Raw genomic sequence first — 20,216 nt, forward strand, 5'->3', positions numbered from 1 at the left:
ACAAGAAGCCACCTGAGAAATTCAGCCACCAATGAGCTGGCCTGAATCATCGGCAATGTAGTTACTGAGCCCCTACTGGGTGCTAGGCACTATACTAAGCAATTGGGGCGCATAAAGAAATAAAACCCATGAACTCTCTCCTCAAAGAGCCTACAGTCTAATGGAGGAGGCAAGCAGACAGAAATTGAAGAATTTAAAATAGGTAAAAAGTGAGAGAACAGATATGCACAAATGAATAACTATATTGATTTAAAAAACAGATAAACATTGATTGTGCAATGGCTGAAGGGATGCATAACAGAGAAGGTAGATTGATTTATCTATCGGGGAAGACGTCCCAGAGGCAGTGGCAGTAGGATGGCAGTAGGAGAACAAATTAGAATTTTGGAGCTTCTACTTGGGAAGAATAAAGAGCATAAACTAAAGTATAGTTGGAGAATCTCAGTCAGAATATCACTGACCCATCAGGAAGCATCCAGCTCCTAATTACTCCGAGCAATCAGAAAAAAACATGTCTTTTTGGTGATATATAATAGTGTTTGCTTTTTGTTTGAGAAGATGAAAATTATATTATCCATTTATAGACCTACTGGTTCATTTTATATAAATCTGAACTCTTCTAAGCACTGGGGTAGATACGGGGTAATCTCATGGTGATGTGTGAGGAATTAGAAAATAAAAAAGGGATGAAGCTGGAGGACATGACGTAAATAAAAAAACAAAACAACCCTAGTCAATTCTTATTCACTTACAAAACGCTAAGAGTATCTCTCTCCCTTTGTTCCATGAATTTACAAGATTCCCTATCTTGCAGACCAGGCTTGTTCATCGCTTTATAGCAGTGTTGTGTTCCCTTATTGCTTGGCACTGGCTATGAGTTTTCAGATGATTCCCCACGGGAAAAGAAATCAGCACCAGCTCAGTTCGATGAATTGCTTTGAAGGCAGAGGGAACATGATGCACTCTGAGGTTCAGGATAAATGAGCCCTCGCTGCTGCCTTTCAGTTGATGAGAGAAAGAGGCTGTTTCTTCAACCAAAGACCAAAACTCTGTTAGGTCCTGCCCTGAGAAAATCAGCAAAGCCAGTCTGGTTTGTCATTTGGTCTTCTGTCAAACAGCAAGTTCATAGAGAATGATGAGCTAGGTCTGAGTCGGGGGAAGGGAGAGAAATGGCTCTTGAGCACCTGTGGCAACTTGGAGATCAAAGCATGGTTCCTGCACTTAAGTAGAGTATTCTCTGAGTACTCTCTCTTCACTCACTGATTGACTCTTTAAGGACGATACAATAATAATAATGGCAATAATAGTGATAGTTGTTAAGCACTTACTATGTGCCAGGCACTCTACCGAGCAAATCAGGTTGGACACAGTCCCTGTCCCACGTGGGGCTCACACTCTCAACCCCCATTTTACAGATGAGGTAACTGAGGCCCACAGAAGTGAAGTGACTTACCCAGAGTCACTCAGCAGACAAGTGGTCAAGCTGGGATTAGCACCCATGGCCTTCTGACTCCCGGGCCCATGGTCTATCCACTCTGCCATGTTGTTTCTACTGTGCCAACTCTCGGTAGCGCAACCCTCAGGGGGCTTCGGAGTGATCTGGCCAGCTCTAGGTACTCTACAGTGCCGGGCAATGTGCGAGACTGCCATCCTCTAGTCTGTAAGCTCCATGAGCTGAGGATCGTGTCTACTCATGCTATTATACTCTCCCAAGAGTTCAGTAGCCTCCTCTGCAAAGAATGAACACTCAACAAATACCAGTATTATTACTAACAATAATAGCAATATTTGTTAAGCACTGTTGTAAGAGCTAAGAGATGCAATTCAGTCAGATCAGATGCAGACACTGATCCACAAAAGACTCCCAGGCTAAGGAGAAGGGAGAATGATTGATTTTGAGTGATGTCTTCGCAGACTGGAAAATGGAGCACAAGACCCATCAGTGAAGGAAGTGCTGAGGTTCTTAGTGAAGAAGCAGAAGAACAGGTAGAAAGTAGTTCTTCCTGGGGATGGTGAGATAAATTATCTTCTGGGGCCAGAGGACTGAAGAAAAAGTGTGTCCCTCATTAAATTACCAACCAAGATCGAAAACAGCTGGTAGAAATACCCTTCCTTCCCCTCTTGTTCACATTCCCTCCACCCTGGCATCTCCAAGCTGGAGGTCTTTTCTGTTGTTTCACTTGTCTTCCTATTATGGTTCTAAATCCCAGGGGGATTCAGCTGGTTTTAGAAGAGAAGACTAAGGACTTTTTTTTTGCCTCTTTTATTACGACCCTCCACCCCCCTCCCCACACTCCCCCCCAGCCCCCTGCAACAGATCCAATTCTCCCCTTGTTAACTTCAAGTTCTTTTTCACTACTCACCAGCCTAGATTAACTGGTGTCAAAACTGCACATCTTGGTGTTGAGTTACATTTGAATCAATTTAAACGTGCAGCATCAATTAAGGGAAAGATCAAGGGGTGCAATTCAACTCCTCCTAATGTAAACTTCCCTCAGAAGGAATTATTAATGATGTCTGACTGAAAGCATGAAGCTGCAGAGAGAAACTATTTGGATCAGAAGGCTAGTGTCAATGTCTAAGAAATCAAAGCTGAGGTAAAGGAACCAGGCCGCCTGGGTGAACTCTACCTTCCCTTATTAACAGTCCATTAGTGAGGCTCCACGTGATTAGCAAATTCACATCAGAAAGGACTGGGAAGCCCAGGTAAAATAGATGAAGGGACCTAGCCTGATGCTGAGAGGCAGCATGGCCTACTGGACAGAGTTCGGGGTTGGGTGTTAGATGATTTGGGTTGTGGGAAGCAGCATGGATAGAGCAAGGGCCTGGGTAGCAAAAGGACCTGGATTCTAATCACAGCTCTACCACTTGTGTGCTGGGTGACTTTGAGCAAATTACTTTACTTTGCTGTGCCTCAGCTGTAAAATGGGGATGGAGACTGTGAGGCCCATGTGAAGCAGGGATTAGAACCCAGGTCCTATGACTCCCAGGCCCATGGTCTCTCCACTAGGCCATGCTGCTCTCTGGTCTAAATGAATGTCCAAAGGAGCCGCAAACCTGTCGACTAAACTGAGCTGCACTCCACCTCTCCTCTGACTATTTGTTCTGCGACACTGGGTTCTGACTGCAGTGATGCCGTTAGGTTAGAGGGTCCTGTTTGAGACATGGATCCTCCTTCCCTCTGGGAAGGGGATGCCACTGCATCCTGGCAAGCTGTCGATAAATGAAAGAGCCACAGATAAGGTTTCTCTCTGAATTCAGTTCCCTCTCCTACAGAGCAGACTGACATTTCTGGGAGACCATGACGTTTTGCAGAATGGTGAAGAATGGCGAGGGTGGGAAATTTCAGAGAGAGGAACATTTCCGGGACTCAGGGGAAGAACCATAGTTCGACCCCGGGCTCTTAGCCCCTCTCTACCCACTCAAACCTATTTCCCCACTGAGACTCTCGAACGCTGCAATATTATCCATCTTCTGTTCTGAGGAGCTTGGCATTTTACTTATAAGTTCAGTATTGTTTGACATGATAAATAGCCGCGCTTGCTGTGCCCCCGTTGCTGATGTTCCCCTTTGTGAATGGCAAATGTCTACCTCTAAATGAACGGGAGTAACTTGAAACTCCCCATCTCAATCCCGCTAAAGTCACCACATTGTTCTAGGGTTTATAAGAAGCCTTCTGCTCTTAGAGTGGTTCAGCTCCCCAGAATTTTTGAAATCAAGGAGGGAGGCAGTTTCCACCGTTCCTCCACTGGGGGCTGCTGTGGTTAGAGAGACGCCAAACCTCCACAAACTGCTTTTTTTTTTTTCTTCCTGAAGAAAAGAAAAAGAAAAATCAATGCTTATTGCATGACATGAATAATTTTGGGCATTTCAGAAGATTTTATGGGTTTTTTTCTTCTCCCTTTAAATATGCAATCTCTGTCTCTTCAATTTATCTAGTCCCGGAGTGGCAGGTGGCATCCATCAGACTCTTCTTCTTGGGTCTGATCTGAGAGATGTGCTTTGACAAGCTAAGTATGCCGTCACCAAAGCCAGCTCTGCTCTTGGGTTCTAATGCAGAATTTAAAAAAAATACAGCTTCTCTCTCCCTGCAGAACTTGGCTGAGTACCCAGAGAAAGACACTTGATTCTCAATGACAAAGCAGAGGGAAATGTACACGCAGTCAGTGTAACTCCTGGCTGGAAAAGCAAGGCAGGATAATAATAAGAATGATAGAAATTATGATGATTATAATAATTGTAGTATTTGTTTAGTGCTTACTACATTCTTGATACACTGTATTAAGGGCTGGGGTAGATACAGGATCATCAGGTTGATGGATTCCTTGTCCTGCTTGAGGCTCACAATCTAAGTAGTAGTAGAAATAGCATTTATTAAAGGTTTACTGTGTTCAGAGCACCGTACTAAGCACTGGGAAAGAATACACAGGTAGCAGAAGCAGGAAGAAGAGCAGGAATTGAATTCCCATTTTACAGATGAGGAATCTGAAACCCAGATATGCAAGAGTCTGTCATTTGATGAGGAGACGCAGGCTTTGCTGAGCTATCAGGAACTTTCTCAGTCACCCCTGCCAGACTTTTAGGCTGTGAGGAGAGTTCTCATTTGGAAACCCGGGTCTGGCCGAAGCCAACAACACGAGGAGAATGTTGCAGACCAGTATCAGCATTGGAACGCTGCTTGCTGACAAAGGGAATGTGGATGAGGAAAGCTTCCATGTTTAATTTAAAAGTCAGGATGCCAATCCCCTTCCTGATGCCCTTGTCACAGACGAACAAGAAAGCACGAAGACAATCTTGCCAGCTGAGGAATAATTTCTCCCATGAGTTTGAAAGGTCCCTGTATTGTTTTCTAGCTTACCTGCTGCTGGGGATGGGGGGAGAAGAAAGAGAGAGAGAGAATGTGCATTCCAAAATGTGGGTGCATATGCAGTCAGTATAATGAGCTTGGGATCCCCATTTTCGGAACAGAATGGCTCAGGATGCTTCTCCTGGGTCTTGGCAGTTAGGCCAGAGTGCATTGCCCAAAGCATTTGTCAAAACCGATGAAACAAAGATGATCCAAAGTATTCACAAACATTAAAGAAGGCCTTGGAATGAGATGCCTTGTTTTGCTGACAGTAACAGTAAGAGAACTTAATTGTCTTGAGTTCTTCAGAAGTTACTCCTTTCTGGCTTGTAAAACATTTGACAGATTTAAAATTCATCAAACTGAACAGATTTGTTGTGAAATGAAGTACACATGCTGCCTATTTTAAAAGAACATTTACCACCAGGAATTTTTTTTTCTGGTGTGAAAATATAAGGACACACGCTTGCTTCCACCTTTGATCATATTTCCAACACCACATAAAGCAGTGGATTTGCATAAACAATCTGTGAGTTTCTATGCCTGGGATTCTCTTTCCACTCCTGGTTTCCTTGTTCTGAATTAGACTTTGTGAGAGGGAGGGGGAGGAGGAGGTGACTTTTTGTTCATAACAATTTTGTTCATTTCAATTCCCAGAGTCCAAAATAAAGCACTCCATTTGTTTGTTGGAATCCTCTGAAACATTTCTCCATTAAGATGTTCCTTAACTCTTGATTTAAATAGATATTTTCTGTGTACTAGAGGATGCAACTTTATGGAATACTTGAAGTCATCCTTCCAACTTTTCACAGAACCTGCCTCTGACAGCACTTGGGGAGAAGTTGCTGCAAGTGCTCTGCATACAGCAAACGCTCAATGAGTATGATTGAGTAAATGAATAAGAAGCAATCAAATACTATCACAGTATCTTGCTTTTCTGATATTCTCCCTGTTGGCAATCAATGGGTAGTAAATAAATATCAATAATTGCTTGATGTTGCATTTATTCGGCACCTTCTTCCAGAGAGTTTGTGTGCTACTTCCATTTTACAGATGGGGACACTGAAACACAGAAAGGTTAACATTATTGTCCTCAAGTCACCCGGTGAGATGGAGACAAGATTAGACAAGCAGCGTGGCTTAGTGGAAAGAGCACGGGCTTGGGAGTCAGAGGTCGTGGGTTCTAATTCTAGTTCCGCCACTTGTCTGCTGTGTGACCTTGGGCAAGTCACTTAACTTCTCTGTGCCTTAGTTACCTCATCTGTAAAAATGGGGATTTAAAAATGTGAGCCCCACGTGGGACAATCTGATGACCCTGTATCTCCCTCAGCACTTAGAACAGTGCTCTGCACATAGTAAGCGCTTAATAAATTCCATCATTATCATCATCATTAGAACTCAGGTGTCCTGACTCTAGGATCTGTACTCACTAGACAACATTATACACTCCATTAGACCTAATAGCAAAACTTGAAGTGTAGTTGAAGAGATCAATTGACTTTTTTTATTAAATCCACACTCTGTTCAGCATAAGCACTTAGATGCTATTCTGACTACTATTCTGATGTCTGTTAACCGCAAGTCCCAAGCACTGCACTAAGCAATGGGGTAGAATCAAGATAATTAGGTCAGATGGCTACTACTATTATTACTATTAATCCTGGCATAGTGGATAGTGCATGGTCCTGGGAGTCAGAAGGTCATGGGTTCTATTCCCCGCTCTGCAACCTATCTGCTGTGTGACCTTGGGCAAGTCACTTCACCTCTCTGTTCCTTGGCTTTCTCATCTGTAAAATAAGGATTAAGACTGTGAGCCCCATGTGGTACAAGGACTGTGTCCAACCTGATTTGTTCGTATCCACCCCAGCAGTTAGTACAGAGCCTGGAACACTGTAAGCACTTAAATACCAGAACTATTATTGTTATTGTTATTTTTATTATAATTACTACTACTGTGTACAAAATACTACACTGACAGTGACTGCTCTTCCTGTCAGAGGAGCAGAGTGGTCTATTGTAAAGAACATAGGACTAAGAGCCAGAGGGCCTGGGTTTTAATCCTGGCTCCATCACTTGTCTGCTATGTTCTTGGGCAAATCACTTCTCTGTTCCTTAGTTACCTCATCTGCAAAATGGGTATGAAGATTGTGAGCCTCATGTGGGACATGGATTGGGTCCAAACTGATTATCCTGTATTTACCCCAGAGCTTAGTTCATTCATTCATTCAATAGTATTTATTGAGCGCTTACTATGTGCAGAGCACTGTACTAAGCGCTTGGGATGAACAAGTCGGCAACAGATAGAGACAGTCCCTGCCGTTTGACGGGCTTACAGTCTAATCGGGGGAGACGGACAGACAAGAACAATGGCACTAAACAGCGTCAAGGGGAAGAACATCTCGTAAAAACAATGGCAACTAAATAGAATCAAGGCGATGTACAATTCATTAACAAAATAAATAGGGTAACGAAAATATATACAGTTGAGCGGACGAGTACAGTGCTGTGGGGATGGGAAGGGAGAGGTGGAGGAGCAGAGGGAAAAGGGGAAAATGAGGCTTTAGCTGCGGAGAGGTAAAGGGGGGATGGCAGAGGGAGTAGAGGGGGAAGAGGAGCTCAGTCTGGGAAAGCCTCTTGGAGGAGGTGATTTTTAAGTAAGGTTTTGAAGAGGGAAAGAGAATCAGTTTGGCGGAGGTGAGGAGGGAGGGCGTTCCAGGACCGCGGGAGGACGTGACCCAGGGGTCGACGGCGGGATAGGCGAGACCGAGGGACGGCGAGGAGGTGGGCGGCAGAGGAGCGGAGCGTGCGGGGTGGGCGGTAGAAAGAGAGAAGGGAGGAGAGGTAGGAAGGGGCAAGGTGATGGAGAGCCTTGAAGCCTAGAGTGAGGAGTTTTTGTTTGGAGCGGAGGTCGATAGGCAACCACTGGAGTTGTTTAAGAAGGGGAGTGACATGCCCAGATCGTTTCTGCAGGAAGATGAGCCGGGCAGCGGAGTGAAGAATAGACCGGAGCGGGGCGAGAGAGGAGGAAGGGAGGTCAGAGAGAAGGCTGACACAGTAGTCTAGCCGGGATATAACGAGAGCCCGTAATAGTAAGGTAGCCGTTTGGGTGGAGAGGAAAGGGCGGATCTTGGCGATATTGTAGAGGTGAAACCGGCAGGTCTTGGTAACGGATAGGATGTGTGGGGTGAACGAGAGGGACGAGTCAAGGATGACACCGAGATTGCGGGCCTGCGGGACGGGAAGGATGGTCGTGCCATCCACGGTGATGGAGAAGTCTGGGAGCGGACCGGGCTTGGGAGGGAAGATGAAGGAGCTCAGTCTTGCTCATGTTGAGTTTTAGGTGGCGGGCCGACATCCAGGTGGAGACGTCCCGGAGGCAGGAGGAGATGCGAGCCTGAAGGGAGGGGGAGAGGACAGGGGCGGAGATGTAGAATCTGCGTGTCATCTGCGTAGAGATGGTAGTCAAAGCCGTGAGAGCGGATGAGTTCACCGAGGGAGTGAGTGTAAATGGAGAACAGAAGAGGGCCAAGAACTGACCCTTGAGGAACTCCAACAGTTAAAGGATGGGAGGGGGAGGAGGCTCCAGCGTAGGAGACCGAGAATGATCGGCCAGAGAGGTAAGAGGAGAACCAGGAGAGGACAGAGTCCGTGAAGCCAAGGTGAGATAAGGTATGGAGGAGGAGGGGATGGTCGACAGTGTCAAAGGCAGCAGAGAGGTCAAGGAGGATCAGAATGGAGTAGGAGCCATTGGATTTGGCAAGAAGGAGGTCACGGGTGACCTTAGAGAGAGCAGTCTCGGTAGAGTGGAGGGGACGGAAGCCAGATTGGAGGGGGTCTAGGAGAGAATGGGAGTTAAGGAATTCTAGGCATCGATTGTAGACGACTCGTTCTAAGATTTTGGAAAGGAAGGGTAGTAGGGAGATAGGACGATAACTGGAGGGGGAAGTGGGGTCAAGAGCGGGGTTTTTTTAGGATAGGGGAGACGTGGGCATGTTTGAAGGCAGAGGGGAAGGAGCCCTTGGAGATTGAGTGGTTAAAAATTGAAGTTAAGGAAGGGAGGAGGGCAGGGGCGATGGTTTTAAGAAGGTGAGAGGGAATGGGGTCCGAGGCGCAGGTGGAGGGGGTGGCACTTGCGAGGAGGGAGGAGATCTCCTCTGAGGATACTGCAGGGAAGGATGGGAAAGTAGGGGAGGGGGTTGTTGGGGGGGAGGGGAGAGGCGGAGGGGTGACTTTGGGGAGCTCAGACCTGATCGTGTTGATTTTCGTGAGGAAATAGGTGGCCAGATCACTGGGGGTGAGAGATGGGGGAGGGGGAGGAACAGGGGGCCTAAGGAGAGAGTTAAAGGTCCGGAACAATCGGCGGGGGTGACGGGCATGGGTGTCGATGAGGGAGGAGAAGAAGCTTTGCCTGGCGGAGGAGAGGGCAGAGTTAAGGCAGGAAAGGATAAATTTGAAGTGTGTGAGGTCGGCTTGGTGCTTGGACTTTCGCCAGCAGCGCTCAGCAGCTCGAGCATAGGAGCGTAGGAGGCGGACAGAGGAGGTGATCCGGGGCTGTGGGTTAGTGGGGCTAGAGCGGCGGAGGGAAAGGGGGGCGAGAGAGTCGAGATGAGTAGAGAGGGTGGAGTTGAGAGCGGAGACCCGCTCGTCGAGAGTGGGAAGAGAGGACAGGGCAGCAAGGTGAGGCGAGATGCTATTGGAAAGACGGATGGGATCGAGAGAGCGGAGGTCTCTGTGGGGCAGTAGCGAAGATTTGCAGGGGGAGGGAGTGTGAGAGATGAGGCAGGTGAGAAGGTTATGGTCAGAGAGAGGGATTTCAGAGTTGGTGAGTGAGGAGATAGTGCAGCGGTAGGAGATGACGAGATCGAGGGTGTGACCGAGTCGGTGAGTGGGCGCGGTATGGTGGAGGAGGAGGTCGGCAGAGTCGAGGAGAGATAGCAGGCGGGCAGCAGAGGAGTCGTCGGGTACATCCGTATGGATGTCGAAGTCTCCAAGGATCAGAGTGGGCAGAGAGAAGGAGAGGAGGAAGGTGAGAAAGGGGTCAAGGTGGTTGAAGAAGTCGGAGGTGGGACCGGGAGGGCGGTAGATGACGGCGACAAGTAACTGGAGTGGGTGGTAGAGGCGAATGATATGGGCTTCGAAGGAGGGGAAGGAGAGGGAGGGGGGAGGAGGGATAGTGCGGAAGCGGCATCGGGGCGAGAGGAGGAAGCCGACGCCTCCTCCCTTACCGGTGAGTCTGGGGGAGTGGGAGAAGGAGAGGCCTCCGCTGGAGAGAGCGGCGGCGGAGACCGTGTCTTCGGGAGAGAGCCACGTTTCCGAAAGGGCGAGGAGGAGGAGAGAGCGGGAGAGGAAAAGGTCATGGATGAAAGGTAGCTTGCCTGTAATAGAGCGGGGGTTCCAGAGGCCACACTTGAAAGTAGCTGTGGGTGCAAGGGGAGGAGGGGGGGAAGGGCGGGGGGAGGGGAGGGTTTGGATGGGAAGGAGGTGGCGGGGCCCTGGACGAGGAGAGGGGGATGAGGGGTGGCGGTGGGACAAGAGGACTGGGATGGAGCATGGGTGGGGAAGAGAGAAGGGGGGAGGGGGTGAAGAGGGGGTTTGGTGGGGGGAAGAGTAGGGGGAGGGGGAAGAGGGGTAGCGCTGGTAAAGTGGGGTTCTAGGGCGGGAGAGGGGAGGGGGGGAGGAGACAGAGGAGAGAGTGGGAAAGAGCTGAGCGAGAGAGGGGAAGGGGAAGGGGAAGGGGAGGATAGGAAGGGGCGGGAGGGGGGACATGGCGAGGCCAGAGAGGTGGGTGGCAGCACTGACAACGATAATCAGTAACAAACGAAATCAGTAATATAGCAACATGATACAATATGATACAATACAGTGGTGCTAATATAGCAACATGATACAGTATGATACAATATAGTCGTGTTAATAAAAGGGGTGATGACCAGGGTCGGGGGTAGACTCGATTAAGGGGTGACCTGATCAGATTCAAAATCTGACGACAATAAACAATAAAAAGCGAGATCGCAAATATAGCAACATGCTACAGTAAGGCACACTACAATAGTGTTAATAAGCAGGCGATGACCAGGGTCGGGGGACGAGCCGACCCTACCCGATCAGACTCCAAGTCAAGCGGCCAGCGGCCGAGAGAGTCCCAGAGCTCATGACCAAATAACCCTGTGGCGGCGGGGGGGCCCTAAGGTTGTCCGGGGTGGGTGGCGGCCGTAGGCGGCGGCTAAGGTAACATGGTGAGAACAAGGACGTCGTCGCCCGGGGCGGGGGCGGGAGAGATAAATCACCTCAAGAGGGAAGAGGGAGTGAGGCCTTCCCCAAATGGCCGCCTCAGGCAGAGTGGGGGCTTCCCAAAATGGCCGCCTCGGGCGGAGTGGGGAGCGGTTGGGGAGCACAATGTCCCCGGGCCCGAGCAGGGGGACACAATGTCCCCCGAGGACACAATGTCCTTGGGGCCGAGAAGGGGAGCACAATGTCCCCAGGATCGAGAAGGGGAGCGCAATGTCCCCGGGCCCGAGCGGGGGGGGGGGGGGGTGGACTGGAAGCTGGTGGCTGGGGGTCTGTGGGGGCGAAGATCCGTAGTGTCGGAGTTCCCGAGCGGGGGTGCGGAGGTCCAGGTTGTGAAAGGCTGAGGCGGGCGCGGGTCCGGACGGTCCGAGGCTCAGCTCCCCGGTGGAGGCGGAGGAAGCGCAGATGAGTCAGCGAGCGGTAGGCGAAGGGGGGCTTGTCGGGAATCGGGGCAGGGGCCGGGTGGGCCGAGGCTGCGCCTCAGGGGAGCAGAGATCCCGAGCCCACGAGGTAATGGCTCCAAGGGTCCGGGCGATGACAAGGCTCAGCTTCCCGGGAGAGAGGGGCGGTCTCGGCGTGGATGAGTCGGCGGTCGGCGGCCAAAAAGCCGCTAAAGTCGGCCGTCGGTGGCCAAAAGGCTGCTAAAGAGCTAGGCTGGAAACGGGGGGCAGGCAGCCCAAGGAACCACCGCCTGGGAGGAGAGCTCCAGAGTCCATGTGGTGGTCGATTCGGCTGGGAAGAGGGGGCCCGGCGGTCTGAGGTTAAGTTCAGGCACATAATGTGCACTTTACAAATGCCATTTTTTGAAAAAGAAACGATGGGTGGGTCTTGGGTCTGAAACTCCAGGACTGAGAAACTGAGTAGAGAAACTGATTACAGTTTCCCTCTTTCCCTCTGCTCCTCCTCCCCTCTCCTTCCCTTCTTCTCCGGCCCTCTGGCTTTCCCCCTTCCCTTCCCCTCAGCACTGCACTTATTTGTATATGTTATTTATTGCCCTATTTATTTTGTTAATGAGGTGTATATCTCCATGATTCTATTTATCTTGATGATGTTGTTTTGTTTCGTTCTGTTTTGCTTTGCTGTCTGTCTCCCCCATTTAAACTGTGAGCCCGTTATTGGGCAGGGATTCTCTCTATCTGTTGCCAAACTGTACATTCCAAGTGCTTAGTACAGTGCTCTGCACACAGTAAGCAATCAGTAAATTGAATGAATGAAATTACTATTGAACGAATGAAATTACAGCATTAGTGGCTTGTGCAGCAACCCATACACACTTTCATCAACAGTTCAGTTCCTGTTCAGGTACAGAGTACAGCAAATAATAAGCATTCATCTTTCATTCAGTCGTATCTACTGAATGTCTACTGTGTGCAGAGCACTGTACTAAGCACTTGGGAGAATACAATAATAACAATAGACAGAAACATTCCATGCCCATAGTTAGCTTACAGTCTAGAGAACAAGTTTACAGCTTAGAGAGGTTTTGGTCCCTTAGCTCTGCTAGATGAGTGCTATTGCTTCCCCCCAAGCCACCGAATAGGTTGCAGCACATTTTAAAGTGCACGTTGAGTCTTCACTCAGTCATTACCCTCCTAGGTATTGGCAGAAATGGGACTAAAGCCCAGGTGTCCTGGTTCCCAGAATACTGCTCCTATCCCTGCACCAACAGCAGGGCTGATGGGATAGTAATGAATTCTTGGAAGAGAATACCAGAAGCAAGACACAGTCTCCATCTTCACTGAGTTTGCATTCTAATCTAGGAGTTGGGAAAGAGCTTTGCCAATCAGTCAATCATTTATTGAGCGCTTACTGTATGCAGTTCTAAGCACTTAGGATAGTACAATATAACAGATACATTCCCTGCCCTTAACAAGCTTACAATGTAGAGGGGAAGAGAGACATTATTATGAATAAATTAATTACAGGTATATGCAGAAACTACAAGTCTCTGATGATCATTTCTTTCATGTCCAACCTCAACAATCATTTAGGGGTGAAAAGTGGAAGGTAGAAAACAGCAGAGAAGTTTCTTGGACAAGCACATCCCCTGACTTCAGCATCCATTCTCAACAACAGTTTGTGCAGAAGAAGGTAGGAGAAGGCAGGTGAGTGGGGGATGGGGAAGGAAATGCACAGAGAAGATTCTATTTCACCCTTCTGGGGGACAACTTTTACAAAAGCAAAGTTTGGACTATAAATGGGCAAAAATACTCTTTGTGGGGAGCTCTGGTCTTCTCTGTTTGCTTCAGACCTGGTTCCACAAACAACAAAATGCTTCAGGGCTTTCACCTGGGATTAGCTCCATGGACACTTCATCTCAGCAGCTTCAATCCTCTCCTTGCCCGGAGAATTTCGGACTGGCTTCCGAAAGTGCGACTTTCCGGGCACCTGCAGCCTTTAAGAAGATAATCTTAAACCAACAAAAAGCTTTAGGGTGAAAGGTAAAAGAAAAGCTCCTGGGATTTCCCCTATTACAAGCCACTGCTAGTTGAATAAGCCTGCCCCTTCTTCCTTCACAGGACAAAGCTTCTCCATCTGTGCAGGGTTAAATATTTTGCAGGAGGGCTGCCCTGGGCATTTCTGTGCAATCACTGAGGCTGGAGAAGACCCAGAGAAGCAGTGCATCCCTCTGGCTTGAATTGGACTGTTAAATCTCCCTAGCTTCTCTGCCAGAAGGGACCATTTGGCTGGGGGTTAGGCAACTGACCTAATGGCAAGACCACACAGCTTGAGAGGCAGAGGATGTGGGTTCTAATCCTGACTCTGCCACTAGTCTGCTGCATGACCTTGAGCAAGTCACTTAACTTCTCTGTGCCTCGGTTACCTCACCTATAAACTGGGGATTAAGACTGGGAGCCCCAAGTGGGACACTGACTGTGTCCAGTCGAATTACCTTTTATCTATCCCAATGCTTAGAACAGCTCTTGGCACATAACAAGAACTTAACAAATATCATTATTATTATTACTATTATTATTATTCCTGGCTCTCTCCCTGTCCTTTATGACAGTTTCTACTGGGAAGGGCTTTGGGTCATACCTTTGGAAAGAAAACAAACCTCAGAAAGTATTGATCTGGACACTCGAGGCCAGCTTTTGCCTAAAAAAATTGAAGGAGAACTGGAAGGCAGGGATTCTGAAACTCATTTTCTCATCACTCTCAGTCCTATGTACACTTCAGAGGAAGGAATGGCTGACTGCAGCAGCCTCCATGGTCATCATGAGTTACCTATTTGCTTTTCTAAATTCCACCCCTCTGATGGCCTCTTGCTTTTCTTCTCTGAAGCCCCAAGTCCATTCTGATATTCAATCCCTGGGACATCCTGAGATCTCTGATGAGAAAGTTCTGTTTGTTCATTCATTCAATCGTATTTATTGAGCACTTGCTGTGTAAAGAACACTGTACTAAGCTCTTGGTAGAGTACAGTACAGCCATAAACAGTCACATTCCCTGCCCGAAAGAAGTTTACAGTCCAGAAGCTGGGAGACAGAATCTTCTTTGGTTTCCACATGAAGAAATCTGAGGAAGGGTGAGAGTGAAGATTTGGGGACTGCACAATACTTAACCTTAGAACAGGTGTTTTTCTCCTAAAACACAAAGGAAATCTTTCTCATCCAGCAGGAATGTGCCACTACAGCGTGGCTCACTGGAAAGAGCACGGGCTTTGGAGTCAGAGGTCATGGGTTCGAACCCCGGCTCTGCCACTTGCCAGCTGTGTGACTTTGGGCAAGTCACTTAACTTCTCGGTGCCTCAGTTCCCTCATCTGTAAAATGGGGATTAAGACTGTGAGCCCCACGTGGGACAACCTGATTCCCCTATGTCTACCCCAGTGCTTAGAACAGTGCTCGGCACATAGTAAGCGCTTAACAAATACCAACATTATTCTAATAGCCAGGGATGAGTTGAGTTTTACTCATTTTCTTTTAACCATATTACCTAATATTATACCTTATTATACCTAATATCGGAGCTTGCAATTTATGGCTTGGGAGTCTTACCTGGATTTTCTTGAACCAAATGAGGCTCTTGACCTGGGGGACGCAAGAGGGAACGAGGCAATGAAAACCATCAGATTCACTATGAAGCAAGCTATGTTAACATGTTTAAATTGGATGACTTCATTTGTTCATGCATCAACTGTTCAAAGGTTTCCTTTGATTGGGCTCATCTGCACTAAAAGGTTTTCAGTGTGCCCTACTCTATGTCATTTATAATAATAATTATAGTACTCGTTAAGTGCTTACTCTGTGCCAGGCACTCCGCTAATCACTGGGGTGGATACAAACAAATCAGGTTGGACACAGTCCATGTCCCATATAGGGCTCACACTTTTAATCCTCATTTTACAGATGAGGTAATTGAGGCACAGAGAAGTGAAATGACTTGCCAAAGGTCACACAGGAGATGACTAAGAAAACTGGTATTAGAACCCAGGTCCTCCTGCCTCCTAAGCCCACGTTTTGATTACTAGGCCACATTGCTTCTCTTCAACTTTGGTACAGTATGCTCTTTATGCTCTTAATATCTGAGCATAGTGGCAGAAAGTGGCAGAGAACCTTTTATTTAGAAGCCGGATAAGATTTTTTTGTAGTATTTCCAGGTCTCAAAGCCATGGACACCAACCACTATCACTTTATAGACTTACAATTTGATTTGAAGCTTAATGCCCCATTGTCCCAACTCTTAGTCTCTCAACTCCACAAGACCATGCTGGCCTCTCAAATTTTGTTTTCCCCATTTTTGTTCAACTGTGGTATCCTGGATCGTGTCCTGTTAGTTAACAGAATTCACTGATGGCATTAAATTCTGCATTATTGATGGAAATATTGGTTGTGTAAAGGGCTTCCAGGGTGTAGGTTGATACATAACTTGGATTTTCTGCAGATTTATTGTTATCAATCACCTGCATGCTTTCTCATATATGTTGTCTTGGAGAAGCAGTGTGTTCTAGTGGATAGAGCATGGGTCTGGGAGTCATAAGGAACTGGGTTCTAATCCCACCTCTGCCATGTGTCTGTTGTGTGATCCTGGGCAAGCTACTCTGTGCCTCATTTACCTCATCTGTAAAATGGGGACTAAGACTGCGATGCACATTTGGGAAAGGGACTCTGCCCAACACAATTTACTTGTATCTACCCCAGTGATTAGTACAGTGCCTGGTACATAGTAAGGACTACAAATACCACAATTATTATGCTGTGTCTCAAGATCATAATCCTTGGCATCCAGTAGTTTATGGATGACTCTCACAAAGACATTCAATGCTGATTGCAGCCTGTTGAGTTAATAGCTTCCCAGTGGATTGGAACGGTACTTTGTCTACAGTTTCCAGACCCCTTGTTGCTCCTTCAAGTATAGTGACATAAAGGGGAGCCAGTTCTCCTATTAAAATAAAGATGAAGTCTTGAAGAGCCGTGTAATAATAATAAAATAATAATAATAATAATGATGAAGTATTCACCATGTGCCAATTACTGTATTAAGCTCTGGGGTAAATATGAGATAATGAGGTTGGGCATACAGTCCCTATCTCATGTGGGGCTCCCAAGCTAAGAAAAACTTGCTCTGTGGCAGGCCTGCCTTAACAGATGCTACAGGCATGCACTAAAATCACATCTCTTCCAAGAGGCCTTTCCTGACTAATCCCTTATTTCTCATTCTCACTCTCCTTTTTTTAATGGTCTATGCACTTTGATCTATATACCTTTCAGCTCTTGCTTTTCATCCTACCCTTAGCCCCACTGCACTTAATGTACATATCTGTAATTAATGTCCATTTTCAGCTCTAGACCGAAGGCTCCTTGTGGGCAGGAAATGAGTCTCACAACTCTCTTGTATTGCACCCTCCCAAGCACTAGGTAAAGTGCTCTGCCCACAGCAAGTGCTCAATAAATACTACCGATTGATTGGCTGATGCACACGGCTGTTTCTTCGGACCAGTCCATTTCATCCAGAAAGATGCATATAGGGGCAAGAGGGCTTCTTAATTTTCCCTCAGCTGTCTATCCAAAAAGTTGACTGAAAGCTGCTATCACTAGCCGTGAGATGTAGTGTAGAAAATGCTCAGCTCAAGGGCTCACTCCAGGCCCAGCTCCTTATTTTCACTCGCTTCCAGGGAGGTCCTAAAATGCCCACTAGGCAGAAGCCAGCAAAGGGAACAAACTTCACCTAATAATAATAATAATTAATAAACGTGGCATTTGTTAAGTGCTTATTATGTCCTGGGGTGGATGCAAGCCAATCGGGTTGGACACAGTTCCTGTTCCATGGGGGCTCACAGTCTCAACCCCTGTTTCACAAATGAAATAACTGAGGCACAGAGAAGTGAAGTGACTTGTACAAGGTCACACAGCAGACCAGTGGCGGAGCTGGGATTAGAACCCATGACTCCTGCCCCCATCCTGCCTCTCTCCTTACCCCTCACTGAGCCCTCAGACTCACTGTGGAAGGGGAATGTGTCTACCAAACCTGATTTATTGTTATACTATACTCTTCCAAGCACTTAGTATAGTGTTCTGCACACAGTTAGAGCTCAATAAATGCAATCGATTGATTGACTGACTGAGAGGGCTATCGATGAATCATGAATCTGGTCACATGAAAATGTTTGGGGCTATCAAGTCCATAGTGACTAAAACAAACATTACGGGAGAACTGCCCTTTTCCCTCTGCTCCTCCACCTCTCCCTTCCCATCCCCACAGCACTGTACCTGTCCGCTCAACTGTATATATTTTCGTTACCCTATTTATTTTGTTAATGAATTGTACATCGCCTTGATTCTATTTAGTTGCCATTGTTTTTAGGAGATGTTCTTCCCCTTGACGCTGTTTAGTGCCATTGTTCTTGTCTGTCCGTCTCCCCCGATTAGACTGTAAGCCCGTCAAACGGCAGGGACTGTCTCTATCTGTTGCCGACTTGTTCATCCCAAGCGCTTAGTACAGTGCTCTGCACATAGTAAGCGCTCAATAAATACTATTGAATGAACTGCCTATGGGTTGAACAAAATTGTCCCTACCCTCCTGACTCTTCTTTGTTCCAGGGGCCAAAGGTTAAGATCAGTAAAGTCCCTTCTTCTCTGACTCTACCTACTATTTCTTCACGGAGGAGTCTAAGGATCTTAGCAGACTTCTTGGGGCAGCCAAATTTATTTAGCCATTGCCAGAACCCAGACCTACTAATGTATCAGATCAAATGTATCAAATCAAATGTATCAGATCAAATATATCAGATGCATTTGAGAAGTCTGAACAACAAGCATAAGGGTCTTTTGGTTTGTCCCCTGGACTTCATCTGTTCTGTAGCATTTTGGTCAGAAGCCACACGGTGGTTTGACAGTAGCTATATTCTCCCCAAGCCTGTCCAGATGTATTCCGGTTAAAGTCTGGCCAGTAACAGTAGGGCCTATGCACCTACACAAAATATGGATAATCACTGACCCTTGACATCTTTCTTACATTTGAAGCCTTTAGAAGTAAGAATTTCCATACCTCATTCTGCTTATTCACAGATACGCTTTCCCTTAGCTATAACCTCAAAGCGTATTTACTCTGTGTTGTGAGGAGAATCAGAGAGAAATGAGCTCTCTACATTAATAGCAAATGGATTTATTACAATCACTGCCATCTGAGAGCAGGAAAGAGAATACCAAATGAACTAATGAGGTGAGGGAAGAGCTAAAATGAAAGGTTCCTGCCAAGACTTAGTAGCCTTAATTTCAGATACTTAGAGGCCTGATTTTATGCCCAGACTCCCTACAATATGGGTGTCATGTAATGAGCAAGTTATTTCCTCTGAAGGGTGATTTTTTTTTTCTGCCCTCCTTTTAGGGAGCGAATGCATAAAAGTGTGCTATAACTCCAAGCCAGAGGATTGGAAAGGGCAAAACTGCATAAATCTAGGGTAGTGAAGTACTGAGAATGGTCCACACTAATCCCTAAACTCCCAACCACTGATATTGACTGTAAGCCCGTCAAAGGGCAGGGACTGTCCCTATCTGTTACCCATTTGTACATTCCAAGCACTTATAGTACAGTGCTCTGCACATAGTAAGCACTCAGTAAATACTACTGAATATTGGAAACTGCCTGAGGATGGTAAAATGAAGTGGTCTGTGTCCCAGCAGCTAGAGGAATTATCTGCTTCTGAGTGACAATGAGAAAGTACAGATTCTTCCTCAGTTTTCTTTTTGGATTGCCCAAAGCCCAGAGGCCCATGACCTCTCTCCCCCTTTTTCACCCAGGCCTTTCCAAACTTGAGCCAACAGACTTATACCAAAACTGCCAGAGTTATCATGAACTTTCAGTTGGAAAAAGGGGAAATGTTTGAATAAGGTCGCTTGCTTCCCTTGGGACCAAAGACCTCAAGGTCTTTCTGTTACATTCAGGAATGAAGCCCTGTGTGTGAAGAGAGCAGAATCCAACTGAGTTGTGTCTTTTTGGAGGCTCAGAAGCCACTACCACTGACTCCTTCGTTGAATACTGTGGCTTTGGAAGGCCAAAAGGAGGTGACTTGAAATTACTGAGGCTCAAAGCTTTAAATACTAAAAAATTCTTGTTTAATACAATTCTTTTTTTTCACCAGGACATCTTCTTCTTTGTCTTTCCTAGTGATGCTCCCATCCACCCCATCCAAGTGTCTGAGGATTGGTCATCTGTTTCAAGGTTAGAATTTGACTCTAGCCAATTTCAAAAGGAGAAACACAGTGGAGGAACCCAAGCTCCTAAGTATAATGCTCTCCCTCATTAGGGTCTCAGTACATAATGCTCACCAAATGCATGAAGGTTGAGAGTTTCAGGGAGATAAGGAAGGCAAGAGAGATTTTTCATCCAGGGAAAATTAAGATAAAAAACCACCCCCAAACCAGCATCATTCAGGAGCCTTGGCTTTAAACCACTCAATCACCTTGGCCCTATATCCTAGTGCACTCACTTCACTCCTCTAACACCAAGCACTGTCCTTTGATTTCGTATAAATACTATTGATGCCCGTCTACGTGTTTTGTTTTGTTGTCTGTCTCCACCCTTCTAGACTGTGAGTCCGTTGTTGGGTAGGGATTGTCTCTATATGTTGCCGAATTGCAC

General features: G+C 46.9%; 1 long non-coding RNA gene across 1 annotated transcript; it reads left to right on the plus strand.

Annotated features, from left to right (window-relative positions):
* Positions 1-11,615: 11,615 nt before the first annotated feature.
* On the plus strand, positions 11,616-19,824 carry LOC120638669. Its single transcript, XR_005660514.1, has 3 exons — positions 11,616-11,644; positions 13,126-13,239; positions 19,717-19,824. It is a non-coding gene; the product is annotated as an uncharacterized LOC120638669 (long non-coding RNA).
* Positions 19,825-20,216: the final 392 nt, after the last annotated feature.

This window comes from Ornithorhynchus anatinus, chromosome 11, assembly GCF_004115215.2.
Source record: "Ornithorhynchus anatinus isolate Pmale09 chromosome 11, mOrnAna1.pri.v4, whole genome shotgun sequence".
Lineage (NCBI taxonomy): Eukaryota > Metazoa > Chordata > Mammalia > Monotremata > Ornithorhynchidae > Ornithorhynchus > Ornithorhynchus anatinus.